The sequence below is a fragment of the Coturnix japonica genome, chromosome 19 (assembly GCF_001577835.2).
Source record: "Coturnix japonica isolate 7356 chromosome 19, Coturnix japonica 2.1, whole genome shotgun sequence".
Taxonomy (NCBI): domain Eukaryota; kingdom Metazoa; phylum Chordata; class Aves; order Galliformes; family Phasianidae; genus Coturnix; species Coturnix japonica.
The window spans coordinates 1,407,703-1,428,189 of record NC_029534.1 but is presented as its reverse complement, the minus strand read 5'-3'; the positions used below and the strand labels follow the sequence as shown (position 1 = coordinate 1,428,189).

The window sequence follows — 20,487 nt, the reverse complement described above, 5'->3', positions numbered from 1 at the left end:
CGCCGCTTTGTGTGCGCCTCATTGTGTGTGTGGGGGCAGCCGCGGGGGGGCCCCCGCCCCGACGCCGCCGCCGCCGTCTCCTCCGCCGCCGCGGCCCCCGCCCGCTCCCCCGGGCCGAGCTCCGTTCCCCCTTCTCCCCCTTCTCCCCCGACCCAGCCCCGGGGCTCCGCTCTGCCCGCTCCCCGCCCGCCCCCCACGGACACCTGCAGCGCTGCGGCCGCTCCCGGCGGAGGATGAGGCGGTGGATCGGGCTCCCCATCCCCTCGCCCCCCGACCCCCCCCAGACCCCCGTTCAAACTTTTCTCTCCGGTGTCCCCCCCCCTTCCCCTTCCCCCCACCGCCCCAACCCCCCCTTCCCCCTCGTGTCCGGCCTGTCACGTTGGCCCGGTGTTCCCCCCCCCCCGGAGGTGCAGCCTCCCCCGGCCCCGGTCACCGTGGGCAGCCCCGGGGGTGCGGTGGGTCGAAGGTCTTTGTTGTGTGGAACTTCTGCCTTGGAGAAGTTTGTGCGGTGAAAGGCGGATTGATTTGGGTTTATGTGCTCTGGAATCGCGATTGGAACAATTATGAACTGTCAAAATAAATGCGAAGATGAAGCTGATTGTTGAACAAAAAAAAAAATATAAATGTGTGTTGCTCTGAAGCTGTTTCAATATTTAGCCAGGAAGGTTTGCTGGCTTTTTCTGGTGTGGTTTTCTTTTCTCTTTGTTCTTTTCTGAATTATTATTTATTTCTTGGAGCCAGAGTTTGTCCTTGGTTACACCTGCATCAGCCCAGAGCTGTGTCTGGGAGAGAGCTTGCTGTGCTGTGATGGAAGGGTTGTGCCCTATGGACCCCTGCACCCGGCCCAGGGCAGAGTGATGGACGTGTGGGTTTCCCACCTGGGCTCCTGTCTGTGGGTGCTTTGCTCCAGTGAAGGGAGCAGTGCACATTTGTCAGCTAGAGTGGAATTTGCAAGCAGAGCTTTTGGATCAATTCCTGTTTTTCCTCCAACAAAGCCCCGGTTTGTGTCGTTATGGGGTTTGATGGGAATATGGACCGGAGAATTTGGCTGTCGTGGTTGTTGGAGGGGAACTGGAGAGCAAGTTTTATGTTCAGAGCTTGGTTGGATGTTTTGGAAGATCTCTTGATTGTGTTTCACTTTTATTTACTTACTTATTTAATTTCTTTTCCACTTGAGCTCCAACTAATTGCTATTTTGCAAAGCAAAGAGTGGTTCCTGCATGCATCCATCCCACCCATGATCTTATAGTGCTAAAAAGGAGAGCAGAAACGTTACCCAGTTCTGCCAGCTAATATCACGTTCGGATAAAACAATAGCTCGCACACTGAGACTTGACATACTTTTAATGTTCATGTGAGAGGTGGCACATTTTGACCTAACGATTTCATGCTGCGTTGAGAAATAATGTCACAAAATCGTTGTTAGGTGCTTTTTCCTGCAGCTCGGTGTATGTGTTGAAGTTGTTGTTTCTGAGGATCAGAGGGAGATGAAGGTGTCTGAGGCACCAGCCCAGTGGAAGGAGTTGTAGCGTGCTGGATTTCTCCCTGTGCTTTCAGCATTGAGGTTGTGTTGCTGTAGGAGCTGTGTCCCGGTGCTGGTGGGACACTCAAGTTTGTGTTTCAACTCATGCTGTTGGCAGGAAGCCCTGATGCTTTGGATGGGTGTCCTGGTGTGTGTGTGCACCTCGTGCTTTGTATCTGCTTTGGGCTCCTTGGAGGCTTTTCCACAGGTTGTGGAGGACTTTTGTGCCTTGCACATGATGACATTGACTTTGTGCTTTGTGTTGGACTTCAGCTTGTCCCCGGGCTTTGCATGGCTGAAAATGTGCTGACACAGCAGGTGTTCTTGCTGCTTGGTGAAGAGCAGCTGGTGGGACTGGTGTGTATCTCTGGAAGGCTGAACCTGCATGCAGGGGTAGGGTGGCATGGGGTGGGCTGAGCTGTGTTGTGCTGCTGATGACATCTGTGCAGCAGGAGGTGTGGGACTCTATGAGTGCTTTGAACAAAGCTGTGAATGAGAACAAGGATTTCCATGTGGTGTCATTTCTGTCTGACCTTTCCTGAATGCTTTATGTTGGGAAAAGCCCAAGTTGTGCCAAGTACTGAGCTGTGAGGCTCGTGGATAGTGAAGAGACACAGGTGCTGCACTAGAAGGTGCATCTGATGGCTGTTGTGGTTCCACCAGGAATTGTTGTGTCTGTTAATACACCAGTAATGAGCACACTGCTAAAAGTTCCCATCCCTTGAAGCAAAGTTATCTTTTTAACCAGCTCCTGCTGCTGGAGTTGTGCTCCTGTCCAGGTGTCAGCAGCCCATGATGGTGCACTGGGTGCTGTAGGTGGCACTGGGGCATCCATCATAGCCACTGTGCTGCTGTGAAGGAGCAGCCCTGCAGCTTGGCCTGGATCTGTGAGCAGCCTTGCTCTGTGTTTCACTCTGTGTTGGTTCCTGGCCTTGTCAAGTCTCACAGCTTGTAAGAAGTGCCCGTGCTTGGTGTGATGGTGTCCTGTCAGCCCGACAGCACAGGGTTCCCATATCCCAGTGGGTGTGGGTTCGCTGCCATGTTCACCTCCCTCCGTGCCCTGGCAGGAGGCCGATGTGACAAGGCTGTTGGCATGCAGCACTGAAGATGGTTTATGTGATGAGAAATGAAATCTGACCTGAATGTTAAGATAGCTTAAAGCCTGGGAAGTACTTCGTGTTTCCTGAGTCAGCTCTGGCCATCCCCACGGAGTTTGCACTTGGTTTCAGGTTTTCTGAGAGCTGAGGAAGGCAATGAGGTTTTTTTTCTGCGGATGTTTGTTTAGCTTCAGCTCGGGTAGTTCATCTGACAAGCCTGAAATGGGACACAGATATGTATAAAGCACGGAGATGGGGTGAGCTTGTGTTTAAAGGGGCTTCTTGTTTCGCAAGGGTGACACAGTCCCTCACCATGCACACACTGAGCTGATTTCTGCTCGGCATTTTGTGACCGTGCTAAATTACTGTCAGGTAAAGCCCAATATAATTACTTACAAATGAGAAATGCTGACAAATATTTGTCAAGGAGCTGTTTAATGAGCTTCGTTTTCTATGTCAGATGATTCCATCCACCGAGTGTAAATAATTTTCTTTAGCAATTGTTCCACTGAGTTTGTGTGATTGAGGCAGACGTTACCTATGGCAGTTCTATGTATTGGATAGGTCAAATAATACAGGACTAGATGGAGTCAAGCTGATGGGGATTTTAAATAGAGACACACTTGATGCACAAGCAAAATGTGGAAATAACAGGAAGGTTTTGAAGATAATGTGGTCTAAACAGCATGTCTGTGCTGTGTATGCAGTCAGTGTAACACCATATATGCTCCTGAAGGCAGGAGTTTGCTTTGATACCCACTGAGTGATGCCCATTGCTGTGCACAGCCCACTGGTGGGCTGCCTGTGTGGCAGAAGGGGCTTTGGGTTGGGTAGCAGCACTATGGCCTTGCAGTGTTTTCTCCTCGGATCATTCTGTTCACACCAACCTTCAGCTGGCACGATTAACCTGTTTACTTAAATTCTCTGAGATTTCAACAGTTTGTTCTGCCTTGTCTCTATCCTTTCATATTTCAAGAGGAATTTGATCCTCATGCCTTACTGCAGCAGTATTGTAACATCGGATGTTTGCTCAGCGCTGTCAGCAAATCTTGGTAGCCCTCCTTGTATTTGTTGACTGCTTAGATGCGTCTGTGTTTGTCCTGGTCTCTGTTTGCACATGCAAGTCTTCAGATTTAGACCAGCAGAGAAGGTAATAACTAAATGAAGATATAGCGGCGTTCGGTCTGGTGTGACACGGGGATATCATACGAAGCAATGTGTTTATTATTTTCACTATGTACTTAGAGGAAGCAGTAAATTGACCCGAGATCAAATTTGGAGATAACCTTGACAGAGCGGTTACGTCTCTTGATGAAAACCCTCTGTGACCAGAGCTGAAGCATCAGCAACCAGAACTGAAACTGGGGCTGATAACAGCGGGATGTACGTTCCACCAGAGGAACCTCTTGGGTAATTTTGGAAGGCTGTGTTGCTATAATTTGGGCATGTGAATGAAAGCTGGGCAGCCCCGGCTCCACCTGGCTCATAGGCTGGTGGAGAGCTGATGCTGTCTCTTTGCACGCAGAATGACAGAGGATTGCTATCTTTGTGCGAGTGTTCTTTTAAACTCCTGAAGGTAACAAAGAAATGAAGGTGGGGATTTTTCCCTTTCCCGTGGGTGGTAGCAGGAGGCACAATGGCCGTGAGTTAAAGAAGTAAGAGTTTAAACTATACGGACAATTTCTTTAGATAGACAAAGTAGCCTCTTCTGGCCCCGCTCTTTAAGATTAACATTAATGGGAATTATATCACGTATCAATAGGACAAAAGACACTCTTATCCTTTTTTTTTTTTTTTTTTGGCATCTTTTTTCCCTTTTTATTTTCCCCCTGCTATTTGCTTGGGAAAGTAAGCCCTTTCTCATTAAATATCTCTTGCTTCTGCTGGGACGAGGGATTGTAAAGAAATAGGTTTATAAAGTAAAGGTAAAGGATCAGGAACTTGGAAGGTAAATGGCTGCTAAAGAAAGGCAAAGAAAAAATCAGCAGAAAGACATCAAGGGGCCGAGTAATTGAAAGATTGAGTTACAATGCTGAGATCAATAGAGATGTATTGGCAACTGGATGGGAACACGGTGAACCAAAGGGAGATGTTGTTCCTTGAGGCTGCAGGTGGGATCTGTGTATGCAGATGTGCCCTGGTAGAGCCTGCACTGCCAAGGGGGAATGCTCAACACGGCGTGCCCCTGCTTAAACAGCAATACACCTGCTGTGTGCTCTGCTAGGAGGCAGGCAGGCAGATTCCTCACTGGGTGAGGTGGCTTCTTTCCCCTTGTCTCCCTGTTGCTACACTTGTGTTATTTTAAAGGACTGTTTCTATCAGTTTGAGTGAAGACCCTACTGCATTACACCGGGGGTCTGACCTGCAGCTTCGTAATTATCTGCAGCTAAATTAGAAGTTCAATCTTTGTTCTCAGCAACAATAAGTTGAGTCAGATAGGTTTTATAAATAGCCCGAGCTCAAGTTTAGCAAGTCTCAAACGCAATTAATAAAAGGGTAATGGAATTAGGAAGTTGTGGGTTGAGATGTGGCGTTTTTAACTCTGAGTTTCCCTTGACTTGAGTTGCAGTGTTCTGCTGAGGCCATGTTGCTCTGGTTCTGCCATTGAAATGGCTTGCTCTGTTCCCCTGTGTTCCTGTACATCATCCTTATGGCTTCTAAGTCCAGTATCTGTGTTCTCCTTGGGTCTGGCTCTGTGTGTGTCACAAATTACCACCTGCATGCGTTCCTTGTGTAGTCAGTTTGTTGTCGTTTTGACTGGATGCCAAGCCGTGGCAAAGCCCACTTCAGAACATCGTAGTCCTCTAAACTCCTTTTGTTGTAAAATGGATATTATGAAAATCCACTTCGTAAGTAACGAGAAATGGCTAATGCAGGTAGGGATTTGTTTTGCTGTAACAGCAGAACGTGTGGTGGCAATTTGTCGGAGCCCCGGCTCAGCTCTGCTGCTCTTCTGTTTGCCTTTAAGTAGTGTGTTACCTTAATATCTTGAGATTTTTTTCTCCTTGTATCTTGGCAACACCGCTGCTGAAGTTAGAACGCTGATGTGCTGGAGGAGGAGAAGGCTTTAACCAAAGGGGTAAATCTTCAGTCTTCTCAATGCTGCAGGGAGGGCTTTGGTTCTGCACCCTGCCCATAATGGTGTGGAGGTCAGCAGACGCAGTGTGTTATTCCCTGGCACTGTGTGTGTATTCATCTCTTTGTGGCTTTTTGCCTGTCAGGTGTAATTTGATCGTGTTGTATGGCATACATTGTGTGTGGATTTACTTGGGTTTTGTTTGGTGCACGTCCTGATCCTCGTGGTTTTGGAATCTGGTGAGACAGATGTGGTAGGTGTGCAGAGGTGTGCTCGTATCTGATGTGTCTGAGCTGTGTGGGTTGTGTGATGCTGAGTGATGCACGGATGGGATGAATATCCCACATCCAAATGGGAGCAGTTTTTTCCCAGCCCTACAGAAGGTTGGTTTCATGTTCAGGAGTGATCTCTGTTACTCTGTCTTGCACGTGTTTGCCAGCTTTGCAAAGTGGAAGTTGCTTCTCCTCTAGAACCAGTGCTTCTATAAACTGCATCTTCTTATGCTTTTATTTGGTAGCAAAGGGGAATTGTTGGTTCAGGAATAAAACTACCATCAACCTGTCTCCTCCATCCATGAGGCTGGGGGGTGCCTGGTTTAAAAAGGGATGTCCAGAGTTGTCTGGAGGCTCTGCTGCTGGCCTGGATTCCAGCAGCCTTCCTCATCTTCCTTTGGGCTTCTGCACACCCACCTGCCTGTACTGTGCCTCTGTGGAGGGTCCTGGCAGCATCCTATGGGGGTCTTCCAGCAGCTGACACGCACTCTAAGCCCATAGGAGGTGTGGGAAGGTTTGCACATCTGGCCAGCTGTGCTCAGTGGGCAGTGAAAGTGGCTGTGACCTCAGAGGAGAGCGCGTGGTGAGGGGGTGAAGGAAGAAGTGCTGCTGCTGGGGATGATTTGTGTTGCAACTCAGTTAGTGCTGTGTGTTTCAGTGCACATCAAGGGCACTTTGACCTCTGAATGGAATCCTTTGGTGTGAAATTGGGCCTTTTCTCCCTTCTTTTCTTCTCTTAAAGAAATTCAAAATAAATACTGAAAATCAAAACCTTCTGTTTGGAGGGGACCGAATTGCCTCCCTTTGTTTTATGTGATTTGGATATTACCAAACGATTAAAAGTCCTAGTCATTTTTACTGCCTGGCTGTTGTGCTTATGGGCAGGGACTCTTTCGTCATTAGTCGCTTTAACTATGGAAAAGTAGAATAAAAATGCAATTAATGTGGCTCAGCAGCTGAGTCGGCTGGACTCTTTTTTTTTTTTCTAATTCAGAAAAAAATAGTAAATTTTAATGAGTCCTGGGATCAGAAAGATACATCTGGTGGATGGACTTGCCAAGTTTTCAACCTCAGAATGCGTGTTGAAAAACTCAGTGAATTATGTAGCTACAAAAGTGGATCTTTGCATGTTTATAAGACCTCAGTGCAATCTCCCTATATTTGCCTAATGGCAAACAGACGTTCTCATAGAGTTGCAACCCAGAAGGACACGCATATGCTGAAAGGGCTCTGTGAGCCGATTGTGTTTGCATCAGAGTGCTGCTAGCAAGGGGGTTGTAGCAGATTCATTAAATTAAACAAATAAAGAACGTACATCTTGGTCTTGGATGAAAGGAAATAGACTGAAGAGAAAAGGGAAGGGGGAGAGGTGAGGAAGCACTGAAACTTTAAATGTATGTGACGTGTGGGCTGCCATAGTGTGCCTCCACTGCTGAACCAGAAAATGTATAACAACTGTTTGTCATGTGCATGTATTTATAGCCATTCACGTAATGAGGAAGTTTCATGAGGTTGTAATAACATATCAAGATGGATGTAATTAAAACAGAAGCAAATTGACACCTCCAGATTAAAGGCAAACTCTAAACTAATACACCTGTACGCTGTCACTTATGTATTAGTTGTCTGGGGCAGCCTGCCAGATATGCAAATAAAAAGGCATTGGCACATTTCCTTGGATGTGTGGTTATGAAAAGCCAACTATTTAATTTTACCTGGCCCTGCTCAGGTTTGTTGCGACAGCTGGGTTCGTTAGTTGGGTGTCACTGGTGCTTTGTGGCTGGAAGGGGCAAAACAGTGCAGAAGGTTGGGGGAAAGAGTGTGAATATAGTGTGGGTGGGCAGAGAGGAATGGTCATTGGGTGACATCTCACCTTAGGAAAGGTGTCTGTGTGCTGTTATGGGTCTATCTAAACTCATTGACAAACTGATGAGTGTTTGAGCTCAGGTGGTGTGTTGGCTATGGAGCAGCATGGGGATGATTTGCGTTGCTAGCTGCAGGCAGGTGAATGGAAGCACCAGGTTTGCACTTGGACAGCCTGTATCCCATTCTGCAGAGGTGGCCGCACAATGCAGCTGCTCTCAGGTGCTGCCTGCACTAAAGATCCAATGGGCATGTTTTGCTGTTGAATCAGAGTCTCCTTTTTCAATCCATCTGGATTAGAGATCAATCATGCGACGTAGCGTGGCTTCAAAGTGGTTTCAAATGGTCGCATTTTTGTCTTCAGTGTTTCAACAACTTCTCTTCCACCTTTAATCTTTCATGAGCAGAAGCTTCAAAAGATAATTAGTAAAACATGCTTTTATCTGCATTTATCTCAAAACATGATTAATTTTTTAGCTGCAATTACAGCAATCATTTCAAGTTTCCTCTATATTAATGAGTAAAGGGATTTTTTTTTGTGTGTGTGTGCCTAAATAGGGCTCTGTTGGTCGGGTTGGAAGGTACGTTTATGAGCGTGCTTTTTGTTTTCATTGCTGGGGATTGAATTTCCGGTGCCAGGAAGCAATATTTCACATGGATTAAAGTCTTTGAAATGCTCTTGCCCAGCTTCCCCGGATCATTTTGAGGAGCTGACAATAATGGGAACGGCAGCAGGCGCTTTGTGAGGCCCTGCTGCTGGCTCGCTGCTTGTTGCACGCGTGCTGCATGGTATGTCCTCTTGGCATCGCAGCGTAGGAAATGCAGTGCAGGTGGTTTGTTAATGAATCGGCAGTGACGTGTCAGGACCTGGTATGAGGGGGGTTGGAGAGGATTTGGGGTAAGCCCACACTGCACTGGTTCATACGTGCCCTGCCCTGCAGTCCCTGGGGAGGTGGGTGGGATGGTGACTCCAGCAGTGAATTGGGCAGCTGCATAGGAAGGCAGGCGAGTGTGTAATCAGATTGCTGATAAAACCAGGTCTCTGAGTCCCCTGAATGGGTGGCTGTGCAGTGAATAGCCTGTAAGGTCTGCTGTGGCTGCTCTCTTTGTTCGGTGCTGTGACAGAAATCTCCCTGGTCTCCTTGTTGGCATATTTTTACATCTGTTATCCATATTCTGGATTTGTTCTGGCTGCAGTCTTATTTTGTTTTGCAAAATCTACCTGGCTTTGGGACGGAGATATATGTTTGCTAAGGCAGATTTGGAAATTGCGTTGTTGAAATACAGCCCATATGGGCCATTGTAAAATGGTTACTGCAGCATATAATTGCCTTCACAATGATGTGCTTTGTCATTTCACTTCCATCTTCAAAGAGGCTCTCCTGTAGTCTGCTGACAGCAATGGTGGTATTAGAAAACATATGGATTTGTAAAGGCATTAAACTGTCTTTAGTTCAAGGATTAGATTACAGTGTTAGAGTATGGGTCACCACGTTCCCGTGCAGATAGGCTAAGCTTGGCGATGCTGGGTTGTGCTGTGGCTTGGGGAAGGGGTTGTGCATTGAAAACATTGGGTGTAATACCCCTGAGTGCGGGGGAGCTCCTTGTTTTTCCATCTAGGACCTGCAGCCTTCCCATACAATCCTCCCCATACAGCCCCTGGTATCTCGTCCTTCAGACACTGCCCCACTGCAGTATATCAGGGCTGCCTTGTGCTGATCCATCCCCTTAAATCTTGCTATGAGAAATGTTAAAGGCTGCATTACTGCCTCTGACAGCTGCAATGGTGATAAGCAAATTAGGGCTGTCATTAGTGCTGGTGTCTGCTGGTGTGGTGTGTCATGGAACTGGGATATCTGCGTTACTAACTGGCCTATAAAAATATCTAAGTCAGTGCAGGGTTTTTTTTAATCCTTGCTTAACAAATGTAAGAGCAAAGCTGCTTCGTGGTAGGAGATGTATGAGATGGAGCGTGGGTTCACGTGTGGCACGGTGTGATTTGTGGTGAGCAGTGTGGACATGAAGAGGACAAACAGTTTGTGCTGTGAGGTTCCAGCAGGGCTTTGTCTGGTGATCGTGTTAGTGAGTATTTGCTTAAGCACAGTCAGGAGCTTGTTATCAGGTATATACATAAATACATATGTCTGTATCAGGTGTGCACCTAAGTACGTCTTTACTGCAAGGCTTTGCAAAAGTGGCTTTCCATGAAGGAATGTATTTGGGGGCAGCTTGGGGCTCTTTCCTGTGCCCACTGTAGCACACAGTGGGGTTTGGCCCCTGGTGCCTCCTCCTGCCCAGCTGTGTGCTGAGCTGTCTCCAGTCCGGATGAACAGGTGGTGGGACTCAAATCGCCGCGCTCTGAATGGAGCTCGCTCTGCACAATAGCTCACCAGAGGCCTGTTTTGTTACAGAACATTGATTGAATAAATATTCCTATGCATACAAAAGAGGAGAAATCTGTTACGGCACTCTGCAGTTATTTTTCCATTAATGGCAAGGAGCTCACTAATTTTCCTGGCCCTTCCAGTCTCTGTGCTTGACTCCATCTCTTCCCATTGCTCCTGATGCCTCCAAGTACACGAGCACCATGCAGACAGCCCAGCAGCTCTTCAGGTTGGCTTGCATCCACTGTGCAACCTGTTCTCATTAACTCCACACTCTGTGTTCAGTATCAGTGTTCCTTGTGGTAACCGATGTTTGTTTCATTAATACATAGAGCATAGGTCCAAAATCTGAGGCTGCAATACCTGTGTCTTGTGGGATGCTGGCATTTGGGGCAGAATGTCTTCATGACATGAAGAAAACCCCAAATCCATGGGCTGAGGGCTGGGTCAGTGCCTGCAGAATGAATGGTAAGGTTCAGTGTGAGTTTCTAAGGAATGCTGATAGTCACAGGAACCTATCAAAAGGGTACAGAAAATATGAAATGAGCAAGCAGGAATGGGAGTTAATTACCGAGCAGTGATTACTCTGATATAACCAATTATTGGATCATTAAGTGTTTATTACCTTTCTTTTATGCTCCTTTCCCCCCTAAGTGCAGTTTTGTCCTCGTACTATTAAGGAAAAAGAGTGGGTCTAGCACATGAAAAGCCATTTCAAAGCCTGGAAGGTATGAAAAGAGCATCTCCTCCTGGCACCTGCTGCTCTGCCTGCTCGCTCTGCTTCGCCTTGCTCCATGTGTTTGGGGTCAAGTGCTGTGAACCCTGTGCAAATTCAGATGAGCTCATTGCTAGGAAGGGACGCAGGGGCAGCGGTAGGGCTCAGTTAGTGCAGTGTGCTGCAGCATGAGGTGGATGTGTCTTTCTCATTCATCTCCCAGCAGCTCCTCCCTCCCCTCGCTGGGCCTCCCAAGGGAGCGGTTCCCATGGCAGGGCAGAAGTGATGCAGTTTGAGAGCAAGATGTACACGGTGCCTGGGTCTTCTGCAGGCAACTGGAAAATAGCGTCTTTTCAGGCTGACTGCAGTTATTTTGGATGACATTTGAGGGTTTGAAATGTTAAAGTAATTTTTAAAAATACAGCTATTTGTGACTTTCGGAGATGATCCTTAGACGTGGAGTTGTTTAAGCTTTCTAGCTCAGCGAAGGAAGGGTCAGGGTAAGAAATGGTCCCTGCTTGTTGCTGCAGTGTATCGCTCAGGGTATGTGTGTATATGGAGCAGTGCTTGTGGGTGTGAGGCTGGCTGAGGGGTTCTGGGCTCACACTGAGCCACCAGGGCTGGAGAGCTAAAATGTCCATCTTGACTTCTCTGAAGCAATACAGCTTCCTCATCCAGCAGCACTGTCAGCTGTCTCTGTGCTGTCACCACCCCATACCCCATGTCCTGCAGTGGGTGTGGGAGGGCAGCCCGTGCTCCACGCTGCTTTGGCTGCTGTCTTCCAGCAAGAGGTCAGCCAGGAGCAAGGTCAGGGCACGGCTGCAAGCAGCGAGGCGGGGACAGAGGTTAATGTGAGGGCTGCAGGCATCAGTGCAGCATGTGGTCAACTTGCTGCGAGCAGGTTCTGAACCGGGAGATAATGAGGAGGGTTTACTCTAATTCTATTATAATGTATAATTAACTAGCATAATTGATAGCAATTTTCCCCGTGTGTCTGCCTGTGTACATAAAGTCTCATTTTCGGCTTTTGTGCTGTTCCTCTGTGTGCTGATGCTGCGCCCGCGGGTGTGGAGGGGAGCACAGAGCTGCTGAGAGCAGGATGTGATGCAGAGGGATGCCCTGAGCTGAGCAGGGCTGCTGCTGATGGAGAAGCCCACAGCTGTTGAATGCTATGTCCTCATATCTGCTCTGCTTGCCCACACACTTGATATTGCAGGGTAAAGTCGAGTCGTTAATGTTTGTTTAATTTTTTTCCTTCATTATCTGCAACACGCAGTTAGTGGTGTAAATGCAAATAACCTACTTCTCCATCCTTCATCCCTCGGGATGGGAAACCTAAAGGCCACGTTCTTGCCAGAGAGTTGGGGATTTAGCCTCTCAGCTCCCTTAAATGTTAGCAGGAAACATGTGGCTGAAGGCTCCCGAATGCTGAGCTGAGGCTCTTCCCTTGAGGTTTGGGTTTATTTGGAAATTCAATTTGTGATTATTTTTATTATTTCAAAGGTTACGCAACACTGTAAGCCCCAGATTTTAGGTCACTCTGCCTTTCACAGCCCAGATCCACCTCATGGGTTGGAAGGCTCCCGGAGGACTACGAAAGGCTCCGGCTTAGTGTTATCCAGGAGAAAACGTGTGTAAGAGGTGTATTAGAAATAGCAGGTAATGGAGCTGCTGTCTGCCAGCCTGGCGAGCGCAATGTGAGCAGTGCTGTGGGATGACTGCATGCACTTAGAATCCTATTTTATTTTTTTTTTTTTAAGCAAAATAATGCTAATTGCTGCAGGCTGAATGCTGCCAGGGTCTTACTAATAAATACCTGTCAGTGCATGGAGCTGGAGCCAAGGAGTCGGGGAGGGGGGGGGTGGATCAGTGTGGCTGCTTCCAGGCAGAGAGCACTGCTAAATCTAGCGAAGGATTAATAGCCAAATAATCCTGCTTGTCCAGGAAACCCATGACAACGTGAAGGTTTGCGATCAGTGTGATAGGCTTTAGAATGAGTGCAGTAATGCATTCAGGAGCCACCAGAGATAGAAACCTATTGCTATTCATGCTCCATCACATCTGAGCTTTCCTGTTTCCTGCTCCAGTGTGTGGAGCTCCTTCCACTCGAAGCCCAGCATCGTTTCAGTGGCAGCTTTCACCAGAACCTGTATAAATGCATCCAAATCCAGCAAAAATCCCCCTGTTGCTCAAAATCAATTCCTCTTATCATTTGAAGAGCCTCATCTTGGGCTCCAGGTCTGTGCTGTTCTGTAGTGCTGCAGCTGTTCTGGCTGCAGAAGTTGGGTTGGGATGGGAATGAAAATAAGGGAGCAGTGGGACGCTGTGCAATAGAGATGGTTGTTGGTTGTTGTCTTGGGTGGTCGGTTGCTTTTACAGGGGCTTTTCTTAGACCGTTGGAGACTGCTTAATACCCGAGTTTCACTAGTGGCCATAGAATGCCCATAGAAAATCTCCCCTTCCTTTGTCTGCTGTGGGTCGCAGTGCTGGAGGTGTGGGGCTGGCCCTGTGCTTGGTGACAACACCCGTGCAGCTTCAGTTCTTTCTCCACCAGCGGAGAGCCTGCTTTCCCCAGGAGCACTTGTGTTTTTTTGAAGCCATTTGTTTTCCCTTGCGCTGAGTCATTAAACACTCCTGCCTGTGTTTTGTTGTTTTTACCCTCTGTAGGAGCTGAGGAAATTTATTCAGCATCTTGTTCCAGTAATGGAGGGGCTGAGGAGGTGCTTGAGTGCCGTGCATGGCAGCGGAGGCGCGGACGTGGCTGCTGTGACATCTCACTGCTGAAGTGGGATGTCAAGATCTGAGATCCTTTTCCACTTAGTGTACAAGAGCGTTAGAACAAAAGGAAACAGAAAGCAGCTCTGCACAGAAAGGGAAAGCAGTCCCAAACCCCTCTGGCTAAAGGTGAATTTTTCATGTTACGGACAATTTCAGGCAGGAATTGTGTAAGAAACACTTCACCTGCGTGCTGGTGGATGTGCTGGGGTCAAAGCTGTGCTGTACAGCAGCAGGGCACGCAGCCTTCCTGCTTTCATTCTGATATATTTTTTTTTCCATTCCAACTGTGTTCATAGCAGATGGTGATTATTATGTTTGCTCAGATCAATGAATATTAAAATTAAAAAGAAAAAAAAAAAAAAGAAAAAAAAAAAAAGAAGAAAACAATGCCCTTCAACTCAATAGAGTCACCAGGGGTTCAGCTGTAGCCCCTGGGCTTTCATTTGGACAGAATTACATTCTAGCAGTTACATGGAATTTTTACAAGCAATTGTGTTGCATGGGATGAGCGGCTCCGCTCGGGGCAGACCTCCCTCCTTTCTGCCTTCCCAGGAACTCTGGGGTTATGCAGCTGGCTGTTGGGTACCCAGTGAGGTGTAGGGGTGCAGAGTGAGAGATGGGTTGGGGCTGAGCTGGATCTGCTGAAGCAGAAGGGATGCTGTTGGGATGGGAGAGCTGAGCTTTGCCTCCTGGCTGCTTTGGTGGTGGGCTGTGCTGTTGGCTTTGTTTGCTCATTTTCCTTCCTGTGCATGAATCCAGTTCCAGGTATGAGGACACATATATGCTCACTCTGTTGGGCAGCCCCTTCCTGGGCACTCCAGCCAAGTTCCCCTCATATTGGAGATCCCATAGCATGGAGAGGAGCAGACGCAGCCATGTGTTGACCAACCCGTGTGTTTTATTTGGAGAAGCAGCTTTAGGTTCTTGGACCATGGGAGGAATTGCTGTCGTTGTGTCCCTATGTTCTCACCCATGTCTGAATGCGTTCTACTCACAGCAATATGTTTTTATGGGGACTGGCTTTTATCTGTGTGTTTTTGGGAATTGCTGGAGCTGAGGTTCGAGCAGGCTGCGCTCCTGGGGAAGCTGTTGTATGAAAATAGAACTTCACACCTTCAGGGGTGTGCGGTGCTTCACACTACATCCCCGTGTTCTGTGTTAAATGATGAAGTGGTGTCATAAAACGCGCCTGGAGAGTTCTTATCTCCTTTGTGTGCCCTGTAACATTTTTGTATTTGCATCAAGCATTGAGGTCTGCTGAAACAAACGAGAAGGGCAGGTCAGGCTGCTGGCAATGCAGAGAGGGATTTTCTACCAGGAGGTGCACGGCTGAGGATAATACTGCAGGGAGATGAATCTCTTACAGAGTCACTGAGTTTCAGGGCAGAAGGGCTGCTCGTTTGGGAAGCGGCCGTGCTGTTTGATGGAGAAGCTCCCACTCATCACCACTGATTTTCCTGGAAGCTGAAGTGTATTTGGCAGTTAAAGTGACATTATTTCAGGTCTTTATCATGTGTTAAAGATGCTCCTGCTTCTTGATTTTTGTCTCTTTTTCTCCTGTGATTCTTTTTTTCCCCTCCTTCTCCTTTAAACTCATTCACAGAGTCTTGTCTTTGCTTCACAGCATAAGGGGGTGTAGGGAGGCACTAAGCAGAAACAGAGAAGAGGGAGTCACTGTGTCAGCGATATGTCCATGGGTTGCTCTGTGTTAAATGCTGTGTTCCTCATCTCTAAGGGTCTAATGAAATGAGAGGAGGTACAGCCGTGGTCTGAGGATAGTGGTCAGAGGGAGAACAGCATAAGGAATGGGAGAACAGAGAAGGGTATTTTGGTGTGGAGCAGCCACGTGTTACACTGTTACACATAGTGGTGTCTCGTTTTGTGCTGCTGAAGAAGGCTCTGTCCTGGTGTGGCTGAAACAAGGCGGATCCCTCCAGTGATTATTCCTCTTTTCAGATTTCTTGTTCTTTCAGCTCATTTAAATGGTATTTCTTTTCCTTTTCAGTAGCCTCTGTGCCTGTCTGCAGCCTGACTCCCTTTTTGAGCTGGTGTAAATTGCAGGAAACCTTATTAAATCAAAGTATTTAAATGAGGCTAGGTGCAAGGAGAGTGGGGAGCCTTTGCTGGAAGAAGCAGAGGCCGTTCTTCCCCTGCTCTGGGACCCTGGAGGAGCACGGTTCACCTAGCAGCAGGCTCAATAAAGATGCAAATGTTACACCTTCATTTGCTGTTAACATCAAAAAAGATAGGGGGGTTTGTAGGAGGACAGTCACTTTGTTATGGGGGGAGCTCGTTTGTCTTTGTTCTTGCTACCCTGCTCCTTGCAGGCATGGCCACCATTGACCCCTGCTTTGTCTGCCCTGCATTGGTGGAGATGGATGGTTTCCCCCATCCTTCCAGCACCAGGGATGGCTTTGGCACATTCATTCTTCAGAGCTCACAAGCAGCCTGGAATGGGCTTCTTGGCTTTCATACAAATAAAGCACCCTTTCCCCTCTTTCTTTAATGAAAAGAAATAATAGACAAACCCCAGGATATTACAAGCTCTTCTACCTGTGCTTTCCCAATTACCTAATTATGACACAAATTTGCGCGCACACGCACACAGGCCTTTTTAAAGCAGACTGTTGCTATTCCCTTTCTGTACAAGGTTTTTAGTCACTGTACATCTTGTGTCTTTAAATAATGTATTAGGAACATTTTCGAGTCTGTAAGTGCTTTTTTAATGAGAGTGTGAAGATTTTAATGGGACTAGATTGCTTTTCATGACATTTCAGAGTGACTTAATTGTAACAATGTTGAGAGGCTGTATTTTAAAGTTTGCTAAGTATGTCTGGTGCGGATTGTAGTCAAAGGCTTTAAAGACAGAATGGCTGATGAGCTCAGCTGCAGCTTCCCTTTTTTTCCCCAATGTTAGCTTTGCTAAAGAGCAGGGTTTGCAAAGTCGACACAGAAATCTGAGCTTGGAAGGGATTTGGAGGCTTGGAAGGTGTGAACCAGCAGTGGGTCGGCTGCTTTGCTTCTATGGGTTCTCAGTGGTCTGGTGGGGGCCGTGCAGCCATTGGCAGAGGTGTTTTATAAGGCAGTGCTGGATTTGGGGCAGGATTCAACCACAGGTTAATTTGGGCAACTCTGTGTCAGTGTTATGGGTCACTTCAGAGTGGCTTTTTGCCTGTATTGGGGTATTCTGAGGGAATGGGAGGGTTAAACCTCTTTTCCCATGGATGTAACAGGGGAAGGAGTTGGAATGAGTGACTCCCTGTGTGTGGGGGGTTGTTAGGATGTGCCAGTGATTTCACATAGCCTGCCCAGCAGTGTTTGCTGTCTGTGAGCCTTGGTGTGGGGTCAGGGAACACCTGGCATTTGGCAGCCTGCACTGGGGCAGGAGGATATTGTATTTGCAGATGAATGTAACACTGTGGCAATCAGTGTAGCTCTGCTGTGTTACAGCACTGAGAGCATCAGACTTCCTGCATCCATCTTAGTTTTGCTTTGGTGTCTGCTGGAACACTGCTTGTGTGACCTCTGCTAGCTGATGGCAACCGCAAATTGCTATCCATGAGCCAGGCTAGGACAGAAATAGAGCGGGTGCCCCTCTGGTGTCTGCTGGCACACAGCCCCATGGGACCTGCTGGCTGAGTGGTGTCAGCAGGGTGGGATGGAAGAGATGGAGGAAAGTCCTGCCTACAAGCAGCCTGTGACATGTGTGGGGCCTTTTAGTTTCCTTAGAAAATAATTGAGGGGTGCGGAGGGGGGGGAAATGAAGAGCAAAGTTGCATGGGAAGATGCTCTGAGAGTACAGCACCCCATCCTCATGGCTGGTGAAGTTGGGATCAGCTGAAGGGGCTGATCCTTCTGTTCTCTGTGTGTGCTTCACGAGCATGGGATGGAGATGGGGGCACCTGGACCCCTCCTAAGGAAGAATGGTGATAATGGTGTGAAATGATTTGGAGGGTGAAATACAGGGATGGGGGACAGCATGCGGGATTAGACTGTAACCAGCTGTAAGCTTGGGCTTTAACAATTAGTGGCTTTTATAATTGAAGATTAGCCTCAAATGCATCTGCCTGCTTGCACGGGATGGAAGTTGGGTGAAAGTTGTCTATTGAGATGTAATATGAAAATGACAGAAACGTTTGCTGACAAAATGCATCTCAGCAGTCCTGATTAGATTAAATCAAATGGTTACAGCATGCAGAGCCTTCCACATGTACAGGGCATCCTAATGGCCCTGAAAGCTTCCCCAAATCCTATTAGATAGGTTAATCTCGTTGGAGAATACATTCCAGGTCTACATAAACTGCATTGCTGTAATACTTTCTGTGGTTGCCTAATCCTTTAGGGTGAACTGTCATAGACTGGCTCTATGGCGTGCATCGTAATGTGGTGCTCCAGGAAAGCTGAGTGGAAGAATGCATTGAAAACAGGAGTAAAGGCATCCCTTGGAAACCCCACTTTTAAAACTTTCCCTCTTTCTTGGATGAAACAGACACAACCTGGATGTAAAGCAGCTCCTTTTCCATACACAGAAGGCAAAGCTGCCGTAATGCAGGCAGCCCCATGCTGTGGCTGTGGGGATGAAGTTGAGCCCACTGCTGCACTTCTGCCCACATTCAGGCCCTATTTAAAGCCAGTGTGACAGCATGGTGCTGCAGTGGGCTCTCTGTGCCCTGCAGAAGGAGAGGGCCCTGTGGATGCAGCAAAGCTGTTGGCACCTGCTTTGTTCCCCCTCCTCCCAGCTATCCCTGCTGGCTGTCACCTGGCTGTTAACAGAGCCGTCCGCCCGCTGTGACAGCACAGTGGCAGCCATCCCAGCCTCTGCTCCTCGCCAAGCAGCAGGGCTGCACAGATCTCCTTCCTCCAAAATAACACTGCTGCTCATTTGTCCTCCTGTGCCCATGGGGTTTTCCGGTGAGCAATCCTGCCCCATGGTAGAGTTTAAGATTGGGAAAGACGACCATTGGTGATCCACATAACCCCACAGTGAGCAGCCCAAGCTGGAGCCCTTCTGGCTGCTGTGCTTTACCCAGTGGCAGAGGGTGTCCAGCACACAGCACTGTTGGCACACACAGCTCCATGCACAAAGCTGCCGTGTGCTCAGCGTGCGGATGCGTATTGTGAGTGCGTGTACAACCTGGCTGGCTGCAGTTAAATAACCATTAGATTTGCTTGTTGACCATTTGGCACTTAGCAGTCTCATAATTAGTAACTGTAAACCAGTAGAGACAATGAAGCAAATCCTTAATTTTTATAATACTGCCCTGCTTTATGACTGTCTGCAAAATCACGGCCTCCTGCATGCACAACGAAGCAAGTGCTTAAGTATTTTGACAGATGTTTTATATAAAAAAGATCCAAGCTTGTGCATTAATTCGCTGTTCCTTGTGTTGTCGTTTTGTTATCGAATACACCCATGTTATCTGCTCTAGTTTAAGTTGCTGCTCTGTTTGATTTGGATTTCCCAAGTGGTGCAGTCCCACCACAGGCAGTGGGAGCAAAGGTTTGTCTTAAAGGAGAGCATTTGGGGTCCCTATCTACCAGGGTGGGAGAAATCTCCATTCTTAGGAAAACCAAAGAAGTTGCAGCAGGGTTTACCTGGACGCTGTGAATGGAAAACACAGCCCTGTTATCTTCTCTGTTGATTTCAGGCATAGAAATTCCAGCTGTGAAATCTGAGTGCACTGAGCTGCTTTAGCTGCTATAAAATGAAGGATGGGTTTGGCTGGGAGCGCTCTGTGGGCATGGGGTGGTGAGGAGCTGCTCCCACCTTGGGTTGGTGTTGGGCTATGTGGCTCTGCAGGCTTTCCTGAGGCTGGCACCTTCAGAGGGGGATTCATCCCATTACCTATTTCCAGGTTTTGGTGAGTCTACTTCCTTCCAAGTGAGACCAAATGCAAACAGGAAAGCAGATTTCTGCTTTAATTAATATTGGAGCAGGTTCTCACCGACGCATTTGTCAATTCTTCCCCCACCACTCCCTTGACATAATTTATTTTCGCAGTTTAAAACATTCCCATATCTCTATTGCTCTCACAGTGGTGTGTGCTGCACTTGCTAAATCAAATTTATAATGCCGGAATTAATTTAGTAGGTTTCTTCCTCTTTATCTCCACGTACACTTAAAAAAGAGAAGTTCTTTAAATTAACCTAATGTAACTGGATTTGTTTTCACTTTATTAGCTTTGGAAGGGGCTCTCTTGGGGACCTCGGTGTCATTATTTTATCTGAGGAGCAGATCTGCGTCAGTCTGATGGGAATTTTTAACAAGAGCAGCGTGTTCCCATTTCACAGCGAGTGAATGCTGTGCTGAAATCCATGGCTGCTGCTCGGCTGCATTACCAGTAAGAACCCAGCACAGAGCAGCTGGCAGCGTGTAGCAGAGAGCGTACTGACTGCTGCTGTCATCTCCAATGGGTCTGCAGAGGTGCTGCGCTCACTGTGCCAGTGATTTTGTATATCCAGAAGGTTGTAACTCCTGATAGCCCTGCAGCAACTTGGATTGGGTTTTGAAGGATGCGTCTGTCACCCCACAGTGCCCACTGGTGGCTTTGCCATAGGGATGGGCTCACAGATGAGATTCCCAGGACCCAGTGTGCAGATGTTGAGGTGTCCTTCCCATTGCAGACAGGGTCTGCTCGCTGTCCATGCCATGTAAGGGAAAAAAAATCCGAATTTGAACCTTCTCTAATGATTATCCAGAACCATTTCGGTGCAGATAAGCATTTCTGACCCTGGTCAGCACATTATTGCTTTGACCTTTCACCTCTGGAAAACCTCGGT

The 20,487-nt window shown here is 47.7% G+C and overlaps 1 protein-coding gene across 7 annotated transcripts in view; it reads left to right on the top strand.

Annotated features, from left to right (window-relative positions):
• The window catches only part of AUTS2 (activator of transcription and developmental regulator AUTS2), a 523,712-nt gene that overhangs the window by 560 nt on the left and 502,665 nt on the right, over positions 1 to 20,487 (top strand). The gene's annotated exons all lie outside the window — the stretch shown is intronic.